Source organism: Peromyscus maniculatus, chromosome 19, assembly GCF_049852395.1.
Source record: "Peromyscus maniculatus bairdii isolate BWxNUB_F1_BW_parent chromosome 19, HU_Pman_BW_mat_3.1, whole genome shotgun sequence".
Classification (NCBI taxonomy): Eukaryota; Metazoa; Chordata; class Mammalia; order Rodentia; family Cricetidae; genus Peromyscus; species Peromyscus maniculatus.
In genome coordinates, this window is record NC_134870.1 from 5276918 (window position 1) to 5284871 (window position 7954).

General features: G+C 49.0%; 1 pseudogene; it reads left to right on the forward strand.

Moving 5' to 3' along the window:
• The first annotated feature begins 7216 nt into the window (after positions 1–7216).
• On the forward strand, positions 7217–7307 carry LOC121824192 (U2 spliceosomal RNA; annotated as a pseudogene).
• Positions 7308–7954: the final 647 nt, after the last annotated feature.

Below are 7954 nucleotides of genomic sequence, written 5' to 3' on the forward strand. Positions count from 1 at the left end.
GATTGATTCTTCGTGGCTTTCACATCATGCATCTCAATTCCATTCATCCCCCATCCCTTTGTCCCTCTGCCCCTGCCCTCTGCCCTTGCATTTCAATAAAATGAAATTTAAGAGAATAGAAAGTATAAGTATACCCTTTAGCTCATTTATCTTTACTGGCAAGTGTTCATTACAAGAGTCACTGGTTCGAGGCCTCTGGCTTCTGCTGCACTATCGATACCACCAGGCCCTCACCGGACTCCTCCTGGATATCCCATTGTCCTGTGTCATGGAGATCCTGCTGCTTTGAGTCTGCAGGACTGGTCCCTTCACTTGCTCCTGCAGATCACAGATGGGTTGGATGTTGGGGTGAGCCAACTCATAGAGCTGGTTCTGGGTAGTTGCAGGGTTGGTCAGCCTGCCAGTCCCCCCACCCCACCCCCAGCCACCTACACCCCCACCTCCCGCCACCAAGTTGAGTTCTCTGGACTAATTCACCCTTTGCAGGGGTGAAAGCAAGGGGCTGGGCCAGTTCTTCTGCTTTCACATCCTTGGGGGCTGCTCTCCCACACCTGGGCCATTCAGGCCAGGGCTACTGTGTTGCCCAGGTGAGACGTGGAGGCCACTCTTCCTAGTGTTGCTGCTGGTAAGGGGCAGGGCCAGCTCTCCCATTCTCGTGACCTCAGGGCCAGCTCTCCCACTGTCACAGGTAGTGAGGGGCGGAGGGTGGCCATCTTTCCCTCACCTGTGCCTCTGTATAGCAGATGAGGGGAGGAGCCAGATCTCCCATGCTTACCTACACACCTATGTACAGGGTCAGCTCTACTGTGCTGCCCAGATGAGGCACAGCCTGTTCTCCTGAGTGCTGCAGCTGGTGAGGGGATGGGTCAGCTCCCCCACTTGCCACAGACGGCAAGGGGTGAGGAGGGGGGAGGGCATCTTTCCCTCACCCACGCCACCACAGGGCAGATGAGGGGGTGGTAGGAATCACTATCCCACTCTCACTCCCTCAGGGCCAACTCACCCCTGTCCCCACAAACAGGGTCAGCTCTACTGTGCTGTCCAAGTGAGGTGCAGGACCTGCTCTCCCAAGGCTGCAGTTGGTGAGGGGCGGGGCCAGTTCTCCCTAGTGATGCGGTCAGAGAGGGACAGGACCAACACCGTGCAGGCCTATCCTCTAGGCCTTTGCTGGTAATAGGAGCCATGGACATCAACACAGACTGAGGCTGGAGCAAGGCCATGGACCCAGACATGGGCCCCGGCAGCAGCTCAGGCCCAGACTTCACCATGGCCCTGGTTGGCAATCAGGCCACATACCTAAGCCAGCTCCTCACCACTTTCACCTCTTTGGATCTGCCTCTCTCCACAGGATATGAACCATTCTCTCTCTCTCTCTCTCTCTCTCTCTCTCTCTCTCTCTCTCTCTCTCTCTCTCTCTCTCTCCCCCATACAACACCATACATTTGCTCACTATAATAGCTACTAGCCATGTTTTTTCCTCAGCACCCAGGGGCAGGGTGCCCTGGGCATGTGAGTCTCTTTGCCCTGCTCAGTCATTATGGCGCTGGGCGGGACCATGCTTTCTCCTTGACACCTGGGGCAGGCTCTGGATAAATTATTTTCATGCAAAATTATGTAAATTGAAAGTAAAAACACATGTCTCCTCTATGAATACCACGCTTTGGATCACTGTCATTTGGTTTGGGGACCATATTTTCTATGTATTTTCAAACATCTTTGTCTTCCCCATTTCCTTATATAACTTAAATAAAAATACAAGTCCACTATTCTATTTTTTCCATTTAATAACATTGTGGGTGACTTTTCAAGTCGATACAGATCTCATTATTTTTAATGGCTGCACGGTATTTGTTTACTAGCTTAAGGTTACAGGCTGCATAATTTACTTGACTAACCTCCAAAGATGAACACTTTGCCTTTCCCCAGCCTTTTGCTATTGAAAGTTATTCAGCAGTGAGCATTTTCATGTGCACATCAGTGCTTAGTGCTAAGCATATCTTTCAAGGAAATGCCAAGAGGTAGAATTAGTCAAGAACAGTGTCTAGATTTTAAGTTTTTATATGTACTTATCAAACGCTGTTTTGCCCCTGTAAAAAAAGCGCCAGGCTGTACAACCTGCCAAAGAGTGTGTGGTGCCTGTGCTCAGATGCCCTGGTTTTAAAGATTTCATTTTTATTTTCAATTGTGGGTGGGGGTGTCTCTGCATGTGAGTGCAGTGCCTGTGGAGGCCAGAGCCTTCAGATGGTCATGGAACTGGAGTTAAATGCAGTGAGCTGCCCAGTGTGGGTGCTGGGACCTGAACTCGGGTCCTCTGCAAGAGCAGTGTGACAGCCAAACCTCCAGCATGTCCTCTTGAATATTATATGTATTATAAATGTCTTTATAGTCCCATAGGAATACATCAGTCTCTAATTTCTATTTATTTGAATGTATCTTATGTAAGCATTGCTTGGTAGTATCAAATATAAGACTTACCTGTTGTAGTCTCTCAGAGTCTGGTTTTTAAGGGAACATTATAAAGGAAGAGAAGTTGCTCATTCTCAGGTACTCGAAACAGAATCTTGTCTTTTGTTCTTGTCAGTTGCATTTTATTTCTTTGTAGCAGTTTTTCAAGCTTTGTATTTGGTCAGATTCATCTTTCCTTTAAGTGACTGTCTTTAAAGAGTTCTCTGCTGTCCCTGCAGTGTGTTCACATTTTATTGCATCTTGACTTGAATTAGAGCTAATACAAGTTAGGAACCCAGCTTTGTCTTATTTCTCCATAACTGTGCCCCACCCCCAGCTGGTTAAAAACTTAATACTGCTTCTCAAATGTGGGCACTCATGATACCTGTGGATTTTCTGCCCATTAGGAAGACAATGTTAATATGAATTTTTAATAAGGAATATTTGTGGGGTCACAAAGGCTTTTGTACAGACAGCACAATAAAGGTCTGATATTTACTGTGGACACTAAGAAATCATTGCAGGCTGCACAGAGGTGTTTTGATTCTTGAGTAAAATGGTACTAGAAATGCAGGTGCCACTGCTTGGGCATCTTTTCTGCTTTGGGGGCAGATAATTCCTCAGTAGTCTATTTGACTCTTCTACAGGCCCCTCAAGAGGACAGCAATGGGAAGGGACAAGAACTGAGACCCTAGGTGTGGCCTCTGGGTGTGGCCTCTGCTGCTCAGCACAGAGAAGCTCGGGGTCTTAGATGTCATCACTCAAAAGAAAAAGTAGAAAGTGGGGCCCAAAGATGACAAAGACTGAATCAGCTAATTCGGAATTGTAAAAAAAAAAAAAAAAAAAAAAAAAAAAAAAAAAAAGCTCAAATCCAGACAGGAAATGTTAAGAAATCATGGACTAACTGGGCGTGGTGGCTCACACATTTAATACTACCAATACTTGGAAAGCAGACACGGATAGATTTCTGTGAGTTTTAGCTTAGTCCTGATTACATAGCTAGACCTTGTCTCAATAATATCAACTGTTTATGAGAGACCCTGAGAAGGAGGCCCCTGGAGCTCAGACTGACCTTCCTTTACTTGCTCTGCACCTGTCTGTAAAGAGTCTGTTCTAGGCTCCCTGGGCTCTTGCCTGAGCCCTTCACCTCCCCACATCTGCTTCTCAGGAGCTCCACGCAAGTGTGCCTCCACTGAGTCATTACGTATTGATGCTGCACACCACACTGAGGTGGTTCCCACCTCATTAGAACTTCTATCCTAGCAGGAACGATGCATGCTAAAACATTGATTCCATCATCTATTTTTCATTATAACAAAAGAGAAAATACTGTGCTGAGAGCCACGAGATAACAGGATCCAGAGCGAGGGTCGAGCAGAGCAGCGCATCTTCAAATGGGCTGCACTCGTAAAGATGAGCAGCTTGGGGGGAAGAGTGTCCGGGTCAAAGGGGAGGCTGCTAAGGGACTGCCAAGGTCAGAAGAAGCAGGAATTGAAAGTTTGTTTTAGAAAAGGAAAGAGCACGAAGAAGAGAAGCAAGGATGTCTGAGAGACATCTTGGGGGCTGGAGGGGTGCTCAGCAGCAAAGAGCACTCCTGCGGAGGACCAGGACGTGGTTCCCAGCAACCACCCAGTGGCCGCAGGCAAGCACATGGTTACATATATACATCCATCCATCCATACATACATACATACATTCATGTATACATACATTCAGGGAAAACACTCATACACATGAACTAAATAAATCTACAAAATTACAACCCATCTTATATCCATCAACAATTTGCAGAGTAGAAATCTGCCGAAAGAATGGATGGATCCGAAATGTATAATATGAAGCAAAGGGATCCAAAGTCTGAAAGACAAAAATGGCATCTTCTCTCTCATATGTGGATCCCAGCCTTATGATATACATGTATAGACAGATAGGACAGATAGACACAACAGACAGATCAGAACAGACAGATATTAACGGACAAGTGTGTGAGCAAAGCCTCATAGCTGTTAAAGACACCAAGAGAGGTAAATAGGAGGTGAGGAAGGATGTGGGTGGGGGAGACAAAAGGACACATGGGAGATGGAAGAAAAAGGAGACTGGGGTGGTGGAGGTGAGGTGAGGTGGGGTGGTGGAGTGGTGCGGTGGTGGGGTGAGGTGAGGTGGAGTGGTGGGGTGGGGTGAGGTGGGGTGAGGTGAGGTGGGGTGGGGTGAGGTGGGGTGGGGTGAGGTGAGGTGGGGTGAGGTGGGGTGGTGGGGTGAGGTGGAGTGGTGGGGTGGGGTGAGGTGGGGTGAGGTGAGGTGGGGTGGTGAGGTGGGGTGAGGTGAGGTGGGGTGAGGTGGGGTGAGGTGAGGTGAGGTGGGGTGAGGTGAGGTGGGGTGAGGTGAGGTGAGGTGGGGTGGGGTGAGGTGGGGTGAGGTGGGGTGAGGTGGGGTGAGGTGGGGTGGGGTGAGGTGGAGTGAGGTGGGGTGAGGTGAGGTGAGGTGGGGTGAGGTGGGGTGAGGTGGGGTGAGGTGAGGTTAGGTGGGGTGGTGAGGTGGGGTGAGGTGAGGTGGGGTGAGGTGGGGTGGTGAGGTGGGGTGAGGTGAGGTGGGGTGAGGTGGGGTGAGGTGAGGTGAGGTGGGGTGGGGTGAGGTGGAGTGGTGGGGTAGGGGTGAGGAGAGGTGGGATGAGGTGAGGTGGGGTGAGGAGAGGTGGGGTGGGGTGAGGTGAGGTGGGATGAGGTGAGGTGGGATGAGGTGAGGTGGGATGAGGTGAGGTGGGGTGAGGAGAGGTGGGGTGGGGTGGGGTGAGGTGGGGTGAGGTGGGGTGAGGAGAGGTGGGTGGGGTGAGGTGGAGTGGTGGGGTGGGGTGAGGTGGGGTGAGGAGAGGTGGGGTGGGGTGAGGTGAGGTGGGGTGGGGTGAGGTGGAGTGGTGGGGTGAGGAGAGGTGGGGTGAGGTGAGGTGGGATGAGGTGAGGTGGGGTGAGGAGAGGTGAGGTGAGGTGAGGTGGGGTGGGGTGGGGTGAGGTGGAGTGGTGGGGTGAGGTGGGGTGGGGTGGAGTGAGGTGAGGTGGGGTGGGGTGGGGTGGTGGGGTGAGGTGGGGTGGGGTGAGGTGGGGTGAGGTGGGGTGGGGTGGAGTGAGGTGAGGTGGGGTGGGGTGGGGTGGTGGGGTGAGGTGGGTTGGGGTGAGGAGACATCACTAACCCTTCTTTGAAATGCTGTAGTAGTTTCTAAAACCTTGTGAGTCTGTTAATGTTTGAATTCTCACACACTCCACCTTAGGTCACAGAGACAGAGGTGCCTCTAAACCAGGCTGAGCGTGGCGGGCAAGCCCTGCCTAGGAGCTGAGGGTGGCAGAGCGACCGCTGCCCTCGGCTGTGGAGACCAAAGGAAGTGGGGTCAGGACTCCCAGGCCTGGATTTGTTTGTGAAAATTCCAAGTTTTAAATATTGTTCAAACTGAAGATGAAAACAAGTCTTGAGAAACCACGCCATGACTGGCTTTGACATCGGCAGGCATCCAGGTTGCTGTGGCAGCATCCGAGGGCACGAGGTGCTTTCCTGCCTCTGAGCATTCTGCTGGGGTTGAATGTGTGTCAGCCGGCCGGCCCCTGAAGGAAGGAAGCACACGGCTTCCTCTTCCTCCCGCTGAGGTGATTTCAATACATGCCATTTCTGAGTAAATATCTCAGCTCATTTCTTCCTGGCTTGAGTTTACATTGGTTTTTATCAGGCCTCTTCAGTTTATTAAATCATAAAGGTCTCTCGAAAGGCAATGGAGCATATTGGAATTCCCAACAATGAGAGCAAGTCGAGGACATATTTTTGGAAGGGGTCGAGGGGCCGGAGCACGTCTCCACATCATGGAGAACTGCTCACAGCCTTGCCTGTTTGCTTAAAATACAGGAAAAAATTTGGTCAATTCCAAAATTGTTCTTAAGTCAGCGAATTGGTATTTACAAGGCAACTGTCCATGCTCCTACAATCCACCGAGCTGCTCTCCTGACCGTGTGGGAGTGAACACACTCTCGACCCTTCCCAACAGTGCTGGCTTTAAAAACGCTTGTGTGTGGGAGAGCACTGGCCGGCACTTACCAAAACTGCTCCGTTGGTGTGTTTAGATGGAGTGTGTGTGTGTGTGTGTGTGTGTGTGTGTGTGTGTGTGTGTGTATGTGTGTGTGTATGTGTGTATGTGTGTGTCTGTGTGTGTGTGTGTCTGTGTGTGTCTGTCTGTCTGTCTGTGTGTGTCTGTCTGTGTGTGTGCACGTGTACACAAAACTTGCCCATGCATGTGTGTGCTGAGGTCAGAGACTGAGTTCAGGTGTCCCCTCTCTCACCCTCTGCTGTTTTGAGACAGGACCTCTAACTGACCCTAGAAATCGCTGTTTGGGGCAGAACCAGCTGGTGAACAAGCCCCCAGGAGGCTCCTGTCTTCCCTTCACCCAGGCTCTGGGGTTACAGATGCCCAGCTTTTGCAGGGTTCTTAGGATCTGAATCGAGGTCTTCATTTCCCCCACTGGTCCATCTCCCTAATTCCTGGATGAAGACATTTTAAAAGTATTTGTGTAGAGACTGTAAAGATGGCTTAAGAACACTAGTTACTCCTCCAAAGGAACAGGCTCAACTTCCAGCACCCATTGGGCAGCTCACAAGCGTCTGTAACTCCAGTTCCAGGGGGTCTGACGTGCTCTCCTACCCTCTGTACCTGTCATGCACATGATACACATACACACATGCAGTTATAACACCTATACATGCTAAATAAGGAAATAAAATTTAAAACACGTTTTCCATCGCTTCTTGGCCTTTTGGCTAAGATCAAGTGTAAAACATGTTTTCCTAATAATTTTAACAATATAAATTTATTATGGAAAAGATCCAGAAATACAGTTAAAGTAAAAGTTATTATTAATCTTTCCAAGCAAAATATAACATAAATTCACACCCTAAATCCTCCTAACATTCAAAACTGTGCTTAGGGAGGAGTTTTTATCCAATAGAGGGACATTTTCTAACTGCATGTGTATGTGGTCTGCATGCACACTCCTCACCTTTGAGGAACTGCTCTACTAACAGTGTGGGGAACAGATTTTAGCGTATCTAATGTCAAAACCTTGGAAACTAATAACCGAATTGCAGAGGTGGGGGGCAAATACAATAGAGGATTCTGTGCTGGCAGGACCTCGATGTTTGTGAGTGGAACACATGTACACAGTGGATGCTTTTGAAAAATAAAAGGAAACAGGAATAGCACAAAGACAATGTTGTTGTAAGTTGCAAAGAATTGCCACAGAAGATAAATCACACTATAGTTATGTGTTCTCTCTTTCTAACTGTCTTGAACAAAAACATGCCTCATTCTGATTTGGTTAAATAACAGAACCCATAAACATACTTACTTATATTGAGCAAGACAGTTTCCTGGCTGTTTCTGATCTAGCTGTTGACAAATCATAAAAGATTCAAAGTTGCTTTGTGAGTTGAAGAGCCTTCGGATAAAGTTGCCCACGGTGTTATTTGATAGGAGCAC